The sequence below is a fragment of the Sciurus carolinensis genome, chromosome 11 (genome assembly GCF_902686445.1).
Source record: "Sciurus carolinensis chromosome 11, mSciCar1.2, whole genome shotgun sequence".
Lineage (NCBI taxonomy): Eukaryota > Metazoa > Chordata > Mammalia > Rodentia > Sciuridae > Sciurus > Sciurus carolinensis.
Window position 1 is genome coordinate 71,343,577 of NC_062223.1, and position 17,636 is coordinate 71,361,212.

The following is a 17,636-nucleotide window of genomic DNA, read 5'->3' on the forward strand; positions in this document are numbered from 1 at the left end:
ATGAGTACTTCCAGTAAACATAGTGCAGGAGAGCAGGTTTATGGAGCTATTCCAAAGAGGAGACTATACCCAGATTTAAAAGCCCTTAGAACACCAGAAGAAACAGGGGAGTCAGAATCAGACGGCGATGAGGAAGTGAAAGAGCTAACGCAGCACTTACGGAAGGTGAAGATAAAAGAAGGGGGAACTAAGAGGCAAAGAGATTTTAGACAGAAGGACTATGAGGAAGAACAGGAACCAGCTCTAGCCTATGATCCTCCCCCATATGTGGGAGGGGTTCCAGGCACGGGTAGAACTTTTAACTCTGCAGCTTGGAGGGCTGCCCATGTAGAGTTGGGGTTTGCCTGTCCTGTATTCCAGGACAATGATGGGGGAAAACATCAGGAACCCATAGAATTTAAAACGATAAAGAATATAGCAGAATCTGTCCGCACTTACGGTGTGGATGCTGCTTTTACTATCGCCCAAATAGAGGGGCTCAATAGATTCTGCATGACCCCCTTGGACTGGGCCAGTTTAGTGAAAGCTTGTGTTTCCCCGGGTAAATATTTAGACTGGAGAGCCTTCATGTTAGAGGGGGCCAATGAACAGGCTGCACGCAACCAAGCTATGGGCAAACCTGCCTGGGATGTGGATATGCTTCTGGGGCAGGGTAGATTTGCCAATCAGCAAACAGGCTTTCCATTAGAGGTTTATGAACAAATTAATAAGATCTGCATTGCTGCCTGGAAAGCACTTCCTAATAAAGGAGAAGTGCGAGGTAACTTAACAAAAATTGTCCAAGGCCCCCCTCCTGATCCCTTCCACGCAGCTCCATGGCCACCTAGGGAGGGAACACCCGTGTCCTTGAAGCAGTCCTCCCCCTAGGCAGAGAGCTCAGCAGCTCCATTCCTCAAAAGTAGTAAGAAATATGTTTTGTGATTTTCTGCATTCAAACCTAACCTGATTTCTCAACCAGGAAGAAAAAGGGTTAAAAAGTCCTGGGTGATCCTCCCTCCCCCATGCCTGGCCTTGCTGAAGCCTGCATTGGAATGTAGGCTGCAGCGGTCTCAGCGGGAAAGGGAGGTAACCTGAAGATAAGAAAAAAAAAAGAAAAAAAAAAAAGGTGTCCGTTTTAAACTTCTGGGCTGCTACACAGAACTAACTCATTTTCCAGGATTCTTGTTTTGTTTTGTTTTTCTTTAATGCTGTATTTTTGAGCTCATAATTTTGATCCTGCATACCTAGGTTAATGATTTTTTTTTCTTTTTGATCAGTTCTATTTTTTATTCAACTAAAGTTTTTGAACATCTGTTACATTGCAATGGAGATTCACCTATAAAGTTACAAGGCCTTTAATTTTGTGTTATGTGTATGTTGTGCTGTCTAATGTCATGTTTTGTCTGTATCAAAACTGAGCGCTCCTAAAATTAAAATTTAAAATGGATCCAAATACTTTTATTCACGTGATTTAAAAAGGTTCAATTCAAATTGGGTAAACTAATGAAAGTAAAATGTCTTTGAAAATAACTCACAAGTCTCTAAGTGGTCAAGCAAATAAAATATTGATGTTAATAAAATGTCTAATATCAATTGTTCCTAGGACTTTTCTTCAACAGGAAAGAGACAACAAATACTGGTCAGGACACTTGTCTGCTTTCTTGGTTTTTACAGAATAAGTGAATTAGAGTTAACATGTATGGGATTACTCAAATGTGTTTGTTGGTGACATCTGATTAATTTGCAAAATTAAAATACTCATTGTTAAATAACATCAAGTACTCTTAACTCCTCAAATTCCATGGGGTATCATACTTAAACATTATTGGTGTTTTCATAGGTTGGTAAATAAAAGGGTTTAAACTTGCTTTGTGTCATCACTAAACTAAAAACAAGGTTACTAAGAGTTATGTCCTAACAAGTGGAATTCTATATACAAAGGGTCCCAAAAGTTTCAACTGTGTTTCAATTAGAGTACTATAAACAACAAAATATTTAATCTTATTAAAATAGAGTAATTTATCTAAGTTCAGAAATTTCATAAGAGTTGTTTCAGAATGTGAACAAAAAGGGGTCAACAGATAGGAAAGAAAAAATAAAAAGGTCTGGGTATGGAAATATATTTAGTAAAAGGGAAAAGAAAATGTTTCTGGGTAAGAAAGTGCTTGTGTGATGAAATACATGAGGGTCTAAGTAAGTGCTAAGAAAGTCTGTGTAAGTAAAGGGCAAGTTTCAACAAGTTTGTGTAAAACTAAGTTGGTTGCATGTATGTGAAACAGCTAAAGCTATTTAAGGTTTTTCCTAAGGTGAAATACTAATGTTCTGATATAAACCAAAGTTTAATCTATATGGTAAAATGACATGGTAAAATGGCAAGGATTTCTTAGAAACACTAATTTACTCTTAACTTTGTGTCTATTAAGTTTTATTCTTTAGAACAATTAGTCTTAAAAATAGGGGTTTATACAATTATGGTTAAACAACTGTTAAGAGTATTGTACTATGTTACAGAGTCTAAATTTTTCTTTAAAAACTAAATTTGGTAAGATAAAAGTGTCAAGGTAATTGTGAAATGGTCACTAGTTGTATATGAAATGTGTTCATATTTTTCAGGTACACAAGTTTTTAAAGCAAGGAATTTATTAAGCTCTGCTATTCTCCAGATTAAACTTGTCTGTAATGGTAATCTTAAACTTATAAAGAGTAAATTTTAATTGGGGATTTATTTCTATCATTTAATGCTCTATTATAGGACCTACTATCAATGGAGTACGTGTAAAATTTGTTACTTTTTACACTGAGATAAAGAACTTCAAATGTAAATGTATTTCTAAACATAAGAGCCTGACTTGTTTAAAGGATAATTTTGTGAAACATGAAGGTATTTTGCCACTTTATCACACAAACGGAGAGTTAAAAGCTCTCTCAGCCTTTCTTTGATTCATGTTTTAAGATACAATGTTAAATTGTGTTAATTATAAAGCTTATATAAACTCAGGAAACAGTATATGTAGATTACTTAATGATATTTAAGGAAGAAGCAAAGATCAACATCAGAATTAGAACACTTAAGATCTGTAAAGAGTCACGCCTTACCTGAGATAAGGCTCTGCCTCCCACCTTACTGCATGTTAGAGTGACTCCAAAATAAGTCAGACTTCAGCTTATTTAAAGTTATAATCAAAAAATTGGTTTTTGTTGTAAAATTACTATGATCTCAAATAGGGAATATAATGTGGTTCTCAGTCAAAATTCAAGATAGCTATTATACAAGCAGAATATATTTTTACTCTTGCTAATTTCATTTTGTGAAACTGTTACCTGTTAATGTTTTGCAGAAGTAGCTGCTTCAAGAACACGCAACCTAGGTAACTTGTGATAATAAGCCATCACCTATAGAACAGATAGTGGTAACTTCCAGTACTATTGCAGACTCCAGTTAGATAAAAGAGTAAATAACTGTAAAGTTATGGACATTAAATTTAAAGCCCAGAACTCTTACTTTATGACTGGTGAAACTGGCTTGCTGGATGATTAAGATCAAACTTAGAGATTGGAATTAAATACAGAAGGCAAGATAGGCCAGTATTTGGATCTTTTGTCCTCAGTCAGCCTGAACCCATGAACAAAAGAACTTCTCTAAGGAGCGCTGCAACTCTGGGTCACACAACCCCCTGATCAAGGAGATTGTTGAGACTAGAGGATGAAAAAATCGCTCAGTGCATCTGCTGCAGAGGAGGGTCATGGAAAAAGGGAGACATCCCTTAATGCTTCCAAAGGAAGTCACCTCATCAAGGAGACCCTGCCTAACCAATGGCACTGGTGGAGCTAAGAAGCTGCCCTTCAGTTCTCTACAAGTGGCCCCTGTGGGAACTCAGCTGACTCTGTAACAAGACAGGAACCAGGTCAATTTGACCAACTTGATCTTAGACACCCAGCAAAACAGTTAAAACCAAAATATAACCATTCTTGGGCATTTAAAAGAAATAATAGTTAAATGTAACTTAAGATGTACACTTGTATTAACCCACTAGAATAAAGACTGGAAGCTACAAATGAAAGATTCTTCAGCAAATGTGCCTGAAAACTATCAAGAGAAACTGCCAGAGTCAGAAGTTTTTAGTCAGTTTAAGGCCTGCAGACCTTCCTAAGCAACACAGGTAGACTTAATCTATGTTTGCTCGTATGATTACCTAGCCCTAAGTAACAGAAGTATAGAGCTCTCTACTAAACACAGGTTATACCAATAAAGGGATATTTTACAAAATCAGATGACTTAAGTAGCTTAACTATATTTTCTGGGGATATCTATGACATTAAGAGTTAAATGTGGTGTTTACATTCCTGATAACCTGGACAATGTTAAAGTTCCCAAATAAAGGCCTTGTCCTCTCCAGCCTTTTGCTAGGCCTAGTTATGGGAACAATTTCTCAGTTCTTCCACCTCCTGGTGAGAGATTGACTTCTGTCATTTTCATGATACTCAGTGGCATGTTCCAGATGCTGCAACATTTACTTTGTACTAATCTCATTTCAGTACTCATGTCTTTTGTTCCTCTATCATAGAAGCACCCACCCCCAGATGACTTTACAACCTGCTCTTCCCCAACCAGGCTTCTACCTTGGACCCCTCGATTGACCCAATTTTTAAAAAAGGAACTCCAAACTGCTTGCCCCTCACTGCCCCCTTTCAGCTTCGAAGCAGCCAGAACATTCGGCGCCCCCTTTTCCTTAAAGCAGTTGGGAGTTCCTATAGCTAAAGGGGGGAATGAAGCCAGAATTAAGGACAGATAGTTAGTGTAGAAATAGGGAATCAGGTCATTTCAAGGAAATGAAGCCATGAAGCCATCTGCCTTTGGAAGTTGGAGACTGCCCCTGAAAGAATGGAATGTGAAGGATCTCCGGAGCCCATTGATTACCAAATTTACCTGCCTTTATCAAGGACTGCAAGCAAGGAGATGCTAATTAATGCCCCTGGGCCCTTACCTGCCTGAATCACCTTAGCCCTCCCCCTGCCCATGGTTTCTCACTTAAAGCAAAACCAGGCCTAGTCACATAGGCAGGAAGGAGAGAGAGGTAAGGGGGGAAAGAACTGAAGAACAAAAGAGACTTTAACCTATAAAAGATGTAGGGTGTGCTCACTTCTTGGGACTTTTAGAATATCAGCCATGGCCCCCTTCTCCCTGCTGGGAGAAGTCTGTATTATTCCCTTTAAACAATCCAGACTATGGTCCTTACTCAACAGTACCAAATGATTAAGCAAACTGATGAATACTCTCCATAACCGAGGCAGGATGGACAAATGGATATAGGATTCTATCCATGATAAAGAAAAAGGGGGGAATGAAAGGCCCTGCTCCCGTCCTTGACGGATAAGGTCTCCAGGCAACCACACATTCCTCGGACAAATATCTCTTAACAACCTTGGTAAGCACAGGGGCCCAGCAGTCCTGTTTGTCTTTGAGACAGTTAGCAGCACAGATACCACCCTGCTCTCAACAGCACGCCCTGCCCGGAGGCCGTTACACCGATAAGCAGGAACCATGAAGATGTCAAGCAAAAATTTGAAATATAACCTTACCCTTTAGGTGACCTATGTGCTGGATTCAAAATAGCCAATAAGAAACCTGTTGCTTACCGCGCGCGCGAAACCTGCCCCTTCACCCTATAAAAACCCTGTGCCCCAAAGCCCGGAGAAGGCGCCACTCTGGGACTGACGTTCACTATCTGCCACTTTTGCACAGTAGGATAGGGCCTCTACCTTCACCTGTGTTCATAAAATAAAGAAGGGGGAGCTGTGGCGAGCCGCCGCGCCGCCATGATAAGATGGCGCTGGTTTCCTGAAGTGCTTTCTAGGTAAACAAGCCCATATTTGGTTGAGCCAACTGTTGCAAATGGGAGCACCTATGAACATAGGCCAAGTGGCAGGAGTAGATTGGCTATTGCAAGAGTATAAAGGTGTACGAATTCGGCTCAAGGAGGAGAAGAAGAAAAACCATGGTTTTATAATAATAATAATGTCCTGATTAAACTGCTGAAGGAAGATTCCTGTGTCGCGCTTTCTTGCGGGCGAGGGACACGACAAACTGTAATAGTATAAACCCTAAAATATCCTTTATGATTGTGTGTTTTTTTTTTTAACTTTTAAATCTATATTACAGTTTGTAAAGAAAAACAAGTGGGCAAATAAACTCACAGATATTTTTATTGTATTGAATACATAACTTAAGAGGATTTAAAAAGTATTGGTTGTTCTAGATTATCTACCTGGTTTATCATTTCATATATTTGTGTTTTTAAAAATTATATTTGAGAATTATTTTCTTTCATTAGAAAAGTCTTAAACATCTTTTGTTGGATTTAACTCAAAATATATGATGTTTTCTAATGCTATTTAAAAATGCAGTAGAAAAATAAACTGCCAAATTTGATTTCTATACCCTCAAGGAGATATTTTCATTGGGTATAGAAATTTAGTTTGGCAGTTCATTTTTTCCATTATAGTTTTGGAAATATTTTTTTTTACTGTCTTCTTGGTTTCATAGGTTTTCAAAAGAAATGTTTGCCTTCTGTTTCCTTATTGCTTCTATGAAGATATGTCTCCTTCTGTGACGGCTTTGAAGTTTTTCTCATTATTTCTGTTTCCCCATGATTTTACTTTGAATGTCTTGGAGAAGGTGTTGCTTTTTAATTTTATTTTTTAAAATTTATTTGTATTGCAAACAAATGTGATACATGTTTCTGTTTGCACATGGAGTAACAGCATACCATTTGCGTAATCACACATTCACATAGGGTAATGAGATTTGATTCATTCTGTTATGTTTTCCTCCCCCCCACACCTCCCACGCTTCTTTTCCCTCTCTACAGTCACTCCTTCTTCCATTCTTGCTCCCCTCCCACTGCACATTATGTGTCATCATCCACTTATCAGCAAGATCATTTGTCCTTTGGTTTTTTGAGATTGGCTTATCTCACTTAGCATGATATTCTCTAATTTCATCCATTTGCCTGAAAATGCCATAATTTTATTATTCTTTATAGCTGAGTAATATTCCATTGTATATATATACCACAGTTTCTTTATGCATTCATCAATTGAAGGACATCTAGGTTGGTTCCACAGTCTGGCTATTGTGAATTGAGCGGCTATGAACATTGATTTGGCTGTATCTCTGTATTATACTGATTTTAAGTCCTTTGGGTATAGACCAAAGAGTGGGATAGCTGGGTCAAATGGTAGTTCCATTCCAAGTTTTCTAAGGAGTCTCCACACTGCTTTCCAGAGTGGCTGCACTAATTTGCAGCCCCACCAGCAATGTATGAGTGTGCCTTTTTCCCCACATCGTCTCCAACACCTATTGTTGCCTGTGTTCTTGATAATTGCCATTCTAATTGGGGTGAGATGGAATCTTAGTGTAGTTTTGATTTGCATTTCTCTTATTACTATAGATGGTGAACATTTTTTCATATATCTGTTGATTGCTTGTAGATCTTCTTCTGTGAAGTGTCTGTTCGTATCTTTAGCCCATTTGTCGATTGGGTTATTTGCATTCTTGGTGTAGAGTTTTTTGAGTTCTTTATATATTCTGGAAATTAGTGCTCTATCTGAAGTATGAGTGGCAAAGATATTTTCCCACACTGTAGGCTCTCTCTTCGCATTGCTGATAGTTTCCTTTGCTGAGAGAAAACTGTTTAGTTTGAATCTATCCCAGGTATTGATTCTTGCTTTTATTTCTTGAGCTATGGGAGTCCTGTTAAGGAAATCTGATCCTAAGCCAACAAGTTGAAGATTTGAACCTACTTTTGCTTCTATAAGATGCAGGGTCTCTGTTTTTAATTTTTGATTTTTTGCTTGATTTCTTTAATATGTTTTGTAATCTTCATTTAAAAAGTATTGCTTCTAATCTATATTTTAACTTTTTATGACCCAATTTTATCTACATATAATAATTATATTCCAAATCTATGTTGTTTTTCATATTTTCCATCAACTTATTACTTTAGATTTCATTGTAGATATGCCATTTTGATAACTCTCAGGTTATTATCTCTGCAACTGAGTATGATACACTATTACCTCAGCTATTGAATACATATTTTAAATTAACGTAGCTTTTAAATATAAAATTTCTAACTGATCATTATTACTTTTCAGTTCATGGCTGAAACTTTTCATCTTACCAACTTATTTATTGTATATAATGATAATAGTTACTTTATAATCCTGCTGTCTGATTTTCTTTTGAATATTTTCATGTTATCTTTCTAATTGATTTTTGGTTTGGTAATTATTATTCTTTTCATTTTTGAAAAAAGATTGAATGCTGAGCATTTTGGACAAAATTCCTTGTCAGAATACTTTGAGGCTATTGGTAATATTACCTACTGTTTTGGTCAGCCTTTTCACTGCTGTGACTAAGACACCTGAGAAGAACAATTTTAGAAGAGGAAAGGTTTATTTGGGGCCCTCAGTCCACAGACATCTGTCTCCATTCCTTGGGGCTCACGATGAGGCAGAACATCATGGCTGAAAAGCACAGTGGAGAAAAGTGGCTCAGGACATGAAAATTAGGAAGCAGAGAGAGACTCCACTTACCATATAGAAACTAAATAGCGGAAATCCATGACCCCACTACCCACCTCCTCCAGTCACACCCTACCTGCCTTCAGTTACCACTCAGTCCGCAGTGGGATGAATTCACTGATTGGGTTAAGGGTGTCATAACCCAAACATTTCACCTCTCAATCTTCTTGTCTTGTCTCACACTTGAACTTTTGGTGGACACATCATATCTAGACTATAACACTCACCCTAAAGGGTTTTACTTTAGTCTTAGTAGACTACCATAAGAGCACTGATTATTATTACTTCTGAGTTCATTGCCTCATTCAGATAAGGAACCGAGCTAACTGGAAACCAGCCTACATAGTTTTTGGTGGTTCTTTTCTGATTTGCCTTCATTTCTTGGTATTCCCTCAATGATTTGTTTCCTCTGATTTTTGGCAATTTTTTTTATTATTGTTATTATTTTTCATTATTTTATTGTAAACAAATGGGATACATGTTGTTTCTCTGTTTGTACATGGCGTAAAGGCATACCATTTGTGTAATCATAAATTTACATAGAGTAATGCTGCTTGATTCATTTTGTTATTTTTTTCCCTTCCCCCCCACCCCTCCCACCCCTCTTTTCGCTCTATACAGTCCTTCCTTCCTCCATTCTTGCCCCCCTCCCTAACCCTAACTCTAACCCTAACGCTAACCCCTTCCACCCCCCATTATGTGTCATCATCTGCTTATCAGCGAGATCATTCCTGCTTTGGTTTTTTGATATTGGCTTATCTAACTTAGCATGATATTCTCCAATTTCATCCATTTGCCTGCAAATGCCATAATTTTATTATTCTTTATGGCTGAGTAATATTGCATTGTGTATATATATATATATATATATATATATATATATATATATATATCTCACAGTTTCTTTATCCATTCATCCATTGAAGGACATCTACGTTGGTTCCATAGTTTGGCTATTATGAATTGAACAGCTATGAACATTGATGTGGCTGTATCTGTGTAGTTTGCTGATTTTAAGTCCTTTGGGTATAGGCCGGGGAGTGGGATAGCTGGGTCAAATGGTGGTTCCATTCCAAGTTTTCTAAGGAATCTCCACACTGCTTTCCAGAGTGGCTGCACTAATTTGCATCCCCACCAGCAATGTATGAGTGTACCTTTTCCCCCCCATCCTCTCCAACACCTATTGTAGCTTGTATTCTTGATAATCACCATTCTAATTGGGGTGAGATGGAATCTTAGTGTAGTTTTGATTTGTATTTCTCTTATTACTAGAGATGTTGAACATTTTTTCATCTGTTTGTTGATTGCTTATAGATCTTCTTCTGTGAAGTGTCTGTTCATATCCTTAGCCCATTTGTTGATTGGGATATTTGTATTCTTCGTGTAGAGTTTTTTGAGTACTTTATATATTCTGGAAATTAGTGCTCTATCTGAAGTGTGAGTGGCAAAGATATTCTCCCACTCTGTAGGCTCACTCTTCACATTACTGATAGTTTCCTTTGCTGAGTGAAAGCTATTTAGTTTGAATCTATCCAAGTTATTGATTCTTGCTTTTATTTCTTGTGCTATGGGAGTCCTGTTAAGGAAGTCTGATCTAAACCAACAAGTTGAAGATTTGGACCTACTTTTTCTTCTATAAGATGCAGGGTCTCTGGTCTGATTTCAAGGTCCTAGATCCATTTTAAGTTGATTTTTGTGCAGGGTGAGAGATAGTGGCTTAGTTTCATTCTGTTGCATATGGATTTCCAATTTTCCCAGCACCATTTGTTGAAGAGGCTATCTTTTCTCCATTGCATATTTTTGGCCCCTTTGTCTAGTATGAGAAAATTGTATTTATTTGGGTTTGTGTCTGTGTCCTCTCTTCTGTACCATTGATCTACCTGTCTATGTTGGTGCCAATACCATGCAGTTTTTGTTACTATTACTTTGTAGTATAGTTGAAGTTCTGGTATTGCTATACCCCCTGTTTCATTCTTCCTGCTAAGGATTGCTTTAGCTCTTCTGGGTTTCTTATTCTTCCAGATGAATTTCATGATTGCTTGCTCTATTTCTGTAAGGTACATCATTGGGTATTAATTGGAATTGCATTGAATCTGTATAGCACTTTAGGTAGTATGGCCATTTTGACAATATTAATTCTGCCTATCCAAGAACATGGGAGATCTTTCCATCTTCTAAGGTCTTCCTCAATTTCTTTCTTCAATGTTTTGTAGTTTTCATTGTAGAGATTCTTTACCTCTTCGGTTAGATTGATGCCCAAGTATTTTATTTTTTTTTTGAGGCTATTGCAAATGGAGTTATTTTCCTCATTTCCCTTTCAGCTCTTTCATCACTTGCGTTTAAAAATGCTTTAGATTTATGCGTGTTGATTTTATAGCCTGCTATTTGCTGAATTCATTGATGAGGTGTAGAAGTTTTCTAGAGGAGTTTTTTGGATCCTCTAAATATAGAATCCTGTCATCAGCAAATAGTGACAGCTTAAGTTCCTCTTTTCCTATTCGTATTCCTTTAATTTCTTTAGTCTGCCTAATTGCTCTGGCTAGAGTTTCGAGGACAATATTGAATAGAAGTGGTGAAAGAGGTCATCCCTGTCTTGTTCCCGTTTTTAAAGGGAATGGTTTTAGTTTTTCTCCATTAAGAATGATGTTGGCCATGGGCTTAGCTGGTTTCTTTATTTTATGTATTTTTTCAGTTTTTTTTTTGAGTTGGATGACCTTGATGACTCCTATAATATTATGTATTTTTACCTCTTGGAAGAAATAATCATTATTTTATTTCTTCAGTTTTAGTCCCAAGAACAGACTTAGTTAAGTATGCTCCAAGTTTATTGAACACAATAATAATTTTTAAAATTCTTGTTCTGTTTCTTATTTTTTGTTTTCATTTCTAATTATTTTCCCATTCCTTTCCAAGTCCCTACCATTGGAACCCACTTTACTGTGCTTTCATGTGTTCTTAAGTTTTACATGTCTTTGAAATTTATAGTGTTGTCTGAGTGTTATACATTCCTAATCACACAAGTGCCCTTCTTCAGCTTCTTCAAATGTGTATGTTCCCTCTAGCCAGGAATATCCCAGTTCCTTCTTGGGGAAATGCAACTCCCTGTTCCATCCTCACCACTTCTACTCATCTTGAATCTCAGTTCCAGTCTCACCTTCTTGGAGGAGATTTTTCTAACTACATTCAGTCACTCATTTTCTAACCTCAGAGTACTGTGTATGTTTCTTTCATTATCCAGTATAATTTATAATTATATATAAAAATGTAATGATATATAACAATATGTATCATTATATATATCATGTTATACTATGTATGTAATATATATCATTATATATATCATATATACATATATATGTGTATGTGCATATGTATATAAAGTATATGGATATATATGTATATATAATGATTTCTGTCCTGCATCCCTAGTAGACAGTGATTTCTATTGTATTCTTAGCATAGTTCTTGCATGTGATATGTTCTTAATAAATGTTTGATTAATAAACATATTTTATTTTGACAGACCCTAGTGTATTTCTTCATCAGTCACATTAACATTGTATGTGTTTTTGAATAAATGAATAACAAGTGTCCATATCTGTAGGCATTCAATATATTTTATTTATTTTTTTTTCTTTTTTTTTTTTTTTAATTTATTTATTTTTTTTACGTTTACATAGGGCAATGATGTTTATTATATTTTTCCCCTCCCCCCCACCCCTCCCACCCCTCCCACCCCTCCCACCCCTCTTTTCCCTCTACACAGTCCTTCTTTCCTTCATTCTTACTGCTCTCCTTAGCCTAACTCTAAACCTAACCCTAAACCTAATGCTAGCCCCTCCCACCCCCCATTATATGTCCTCATCCGCTTATCAGCGAGATCATTTGTCCTTTAGTTTTTTGAGATTGGCTTATCTCACTTAGCATGATATTCTCCAATTTCGACCATTTGCCTACAAATGCCATAATTTTATCATTCTTCATTGCGGAGTAATATTCCATTGTATAAATATGCCACAGTTTCTTTATCCATTCATCAACTGAAGGGCATCTAGGTTGGTTCCACAATCTGGCTATGGTGAATTGAGCAGCAATGAACATTGATGTGGCTGTATCTCTGTAGTATGCTGATTTTAAGTCCTTTGGGTATAGGCCAAGGAGTGGGATAGCTGGGTCAAATGGTGTTTCCATTCCAAGCTTTCTGAGGAATCTCCACACTGCTTTCCAGAGTGGTTGCACTAATTTGCAACCCCACCAGCAATGTATGAGTGTTCCTTTTTCACCACATCCTCGCCAACACCTATTGTTGCTTGTATTCTTGATAATCGCCATTCTAATTGGGGTGAGATGAAATCTTAGGGTGGTTTTGATTTGCATTTCCCTTATTACTAGGGATGTTGAACATTTTTTCATATATCTGGTGATTACTTGTACATCTTCTTCTGTGAAGTGTCTGTTCATTTCCTTAGCCCATTTGTTGATTGGATTATTTGTATTCTTCGTGTAGAGTTTTTTGAGTTCTTTATAGATTCTGGAAATTAGCGCTCTATCTGAGGTATGGTTGGCAAAGATATTCTCCCACTCTGTAGGCTCTCTCTTCACATTTCTGATAGTTTCCTTTGCTGAGAGAAAGCTTTTTAGTTTGAATCTATCCCAGTTGTTTATTCTTGCTTTTATTTCTTGTGCTATGGGAGTCCTGTTAAGGAAATCTAATCCTGAGCCAACAAGTTGAAGATTTGGACCTACTTTTTCTTCTATAAGATGCAGGGTCTCTGGTCTGATTCCGAGGTCCTTGATCCATTTTGAGTTGAGTTTTGTGTAGGGTGAGAGATAGGGGTTTAGTTTCATTCTATTGCATATAGTTTTCCAGTTTTCCCAGCACCATTTGTTGAAGAGGCTATCTTTTCTCCATTGCATATTGTTGGAACCTTTGTCTAGTATGAGAAAATTGTATTTATTTGGGTTTGTGTCCATGTCCTCTATTCTGTACCATTGATCTACCTGTCTATTTTGGTACCAATACCATGCCGTTTTTGTTACTATTGCTTTGTAGTAGAGTTGAAGATCTGGTATTGCAATACCCCCTGCTTCGCTCTTGCTACTGAGGATTGCTTTAGCTATTCTAGGTTTTTTATTCTTCCAGATGAATTTCATAATTGCTTGCTCTATTTCTGCGAGGTACATCATTGGGATTTTAATTGGAATTGCATTGAATCTGTATAGCACTTTAGGTAGTATAGCCATTTTGACGATATTAATTCTGCCTATCCAGGAACATGGGAGATCTTTCCATCTTCTAAGGTTTTCTTGAATTTCTTTCTTTAGTGTTCTGTAGTTCTCATTGTAAGGTCTTTCACCTCTTTTGTGAGATTGATTCCCAAGTATTTTATTTTTTTCGATGCTATTGTGAATGGAGTAGTTTTCCTAATTTCTCTTTCTGAAGATTCATCACTTATGTATAAAAATGCATTGGATTTATGAGCATTGATCTTGTAACCTGCTACTTTACTGAATTCACTTATGAGTTCTAAAAGTTTTCTGGTGGAATTTCCAGGTTCCTCTAAATATATAATCATGTCATCAGCGAACAGGGATAGTTTGAGTTCTCCTTTTCCAATTCGTATCCCTTTAATTTCTTTGGTTTGTCTGATTGCTCTGGCTAGAGTCTCAAGGACGATGTTGAATAGAAGCGGTGAAAGAGGGCATCCCTGCCTTGTTCCAGTTTTTAGGGGGAACGCTTTCAGTTTTTCACCATTTAGAATGATATTAGCCATGGGCTTAGCGTAGATGGCCTTTATAATGTTTAGGAATGTTCCCATTACCCCAATTTTTTCTAGTGTTTTGAGCATGAAGGGATGCTGTATTTTATCAAATGCTTTTTCTGCATCTATTGAAATAATCATGTGATTCTTAACTTTAAGTCTGTTGATATGGTGAATGACATTTATTGATTTCCGAATGTTGAACCAACCTTGCATCCCTGGGATAAAACCCACTTGATCGTGGTGCACTATCTTTTTAATATATATTTGTATGCGATTTGCTAAAATTTTGTTGAGAATTTTTGCATCGATGTTCATTAAGGATATTGGTCTGAAATTTTCTTTCCTTGATGTGTCTCTGCAGGAAATAGTTAAAATCAGAGCCGAAATCAACGAAATCGAAACAAAAGAAACAATCGGAAAAATTAATAAAATAAATAGTTGGTTCTTTGAAAAAATAAATAAAATTGATAAACCCTTAGCCACACTAACAAAGAGAAAGAGGGAGAAAACTCAAATTACTAAAATTCGGAATGAACAAGGAAACATCACAACAGACACGAGTGAAATACAAAACATAATTAGAAGCTATTTCGAAAATCTATACTCCAACAAAACAGAAAACCTTGAAGACATCAACAAATTTCTAGAGACATATGAACTACCTAAACTGAATGAGGAGGACATACACAACTTAAATAAACCAATTTCAAGCAATGAAATAGAAGAGGTCATCAAAAGCCTACCAACAAAGAAAAGTCCAGGACCAGATGGGTTCTCAGCCGAGTTCTATAAAACCTTTAAAGAAGAGCTCATTCCAATACTCCTCAAACTATTCCATGAAATAGAAGAGGAGGGAACCCTACCAAACTCGTTCTATGAAGCCAATATCACCCTGATACCTAAACCAGACAGAGACACATCAAGGAATATATTTTATTGAAGAAATGAAATAAACCAATGTCATCACAATTATATCACAAATACTGCTTTCTTTACTATCATCACTAAGACTGACATCTCCTTAACTTAGCCTTGTCAAAGATAATTTCAAGTGATGGTATCTTGTACACTGCAGAGGTACTGGAGGACATGAATACTGTTGTAAGACAGACTCACTAGTTGTGCATAAGCATAGAACAAACAGAAAATAATGGCATTTGTCTTCCTTCTTTTCTTCTTTTGCTCCCCTTTCTTTTTTTTTCTTAATTATTTTCTTTCATGTCTGGATATGTAGCAGGCTTTCAATGTGATGGTGAGATGAAATTGAAAATGCAGCAATTATGATAAAATGTGGTAGTGCCCTGATAGAGACTGGTTTCAAGTCATAGTGGTTCAAAATCATAGAGAACTAATCTTCATTGGAGGGTGAGTGGCAGGAGTGGGGCATGGACTGGATTGGGTAAAAAGGCCTTTATGTATGAACAAGGTTTAGAAGAGCAGGGGCCTGCACTGACAGGTGGGTAGGCAGAGAGTTAGGGCTAAACTTCCTGTCCCAGGAAGCGGAGGTCTGCCTCAAATATTTCTCTTAAGTAGTTCCTGTTTTATGCCATATACTATGATCCCCTTTTCCTCTTTAAATATTAATCTTCAAGATTATTAGCAAGAAGATAATTCTTGAAGGCAGAAAGTGGAGACCCACATTCTCCTTGCAGTTGTTCCATGGGACAGAGTTGAACAACAATCTTCAGGAGAGGTGGACTAGCCACAGGATTGCAGGGAAGCCTTCTTTAGATGGGTGCAGGATTGAATGATGGGCACCACCAAGGGGCTTAGAGGTCTCTAAGTGCTCTGAGGAAAATAACTGTGAACAATTCTACTTTGAATATGTTTCGTTAATGAAAAATCTTGTTCATAAGGGTAGCTCCTGTGTTTCAGTTATTATTCCATGGTACCTTGAGTCCTTGAGATAAAAACTTTGCACACATATTCTCTAATGTTCACAAAATGGAGAGCTGATGTCATCATTATTTTCACTTTATGTCTAATGAAAATGTCATACCTTCTATTAAGTAGGAACCACTTGTTTTCTCATATTTCTTTTCTATATCTGATTTGGTGGAAGAGTTTAGTGTGCTTGTTCCCAAGTACAATTTTCACTTCTTTCCTGTAAAAACAGACAAGCAAACAAATAAGCGCAGACTGGTGCTTCTTCGATGTTCATGCCATTCACGTATATTATTTTCTACCACTCCCAGTTAATTTTTATCTCTTGTCATTACTCTTCTTCCTTAAATGATGACATGGTCAAAATCTATATTTTGATCCCTGTGGGAGATATCAGTATTCATGTGGATGACCCATTGACCACTCTGGCTTTTCATGTCCCTGATTTCTTTATCCCCAAAGGTCCCTAATCCATCCATCCATTCCCATGACATATACTTGAACCTCTCTAGAGAATGCTGCATTTGCTTCCTACCCATTCTCCTTGGATGATGTTTTGTTAATGAAAGTCTGCTCATGTCTTAGTCTTTTGCTTAAAATCCATCATGACTTTGCACAGCTCTTTAACATGGCCTAAAAGACCCTGTGTGCACAGGTTCCTGCTTACACGGTAGTCTGAGTTCCTGAGTACTATAATCCCGAATTTAAAAAATTCTTTCAAGTCTTTGAAAATATCAAATTCTCTCTCTTCTTGCCGTATGGAGTTTGTACCCTCAATCTACCCCACACCTCCTTTCACTTTAACCAGTTCTTCTAGTTGCTGACTTGAATTAGGGGGATCTTTTCTGAGCTCCCCAGTCTAGAAAAGTCTACGTATTGTACACTCTTAACACTCTGTAGGTTTAATTTCCTATACTTATAACTACTATTAATTACTTATGTGATCATGTAGTTAATATATATATCATCTAGTGACTCACAGGATTGTTTTACCATATTGCTTACTTTTTTCAACATCTAGTGGAGTACCTGGAGTTGGTAGATATTTAATACAGATGATCCTTGATTTACAATGGGATCACATTGCAAGTTGAAAACATAAGTCAAGGATTTTTTTTTCAGTAGTAGAGACTGAACCCAGAGGCACTCTACCATTGAACTGTACATCCCAACCCCTTTTTATTTTTTATTTTGAGACAGTTTCTTGCTAAGTTGTCTAGGCTGGTCTCAAACTTGTAATCTTCCTGTCCTAGCCTCATAAGTCATTAGGATTACAGGCCTGCACCACCATGCGTGGCCATCAAATACATATTTAATATAGCTAACCTATTGAACATCCTAGCCTAGTGACATAGTGCACTGTAAATATCAGCTCTTTCCTTTTGTGATTGCGTGATTCACTGCTGCTACCAACACCAAGAG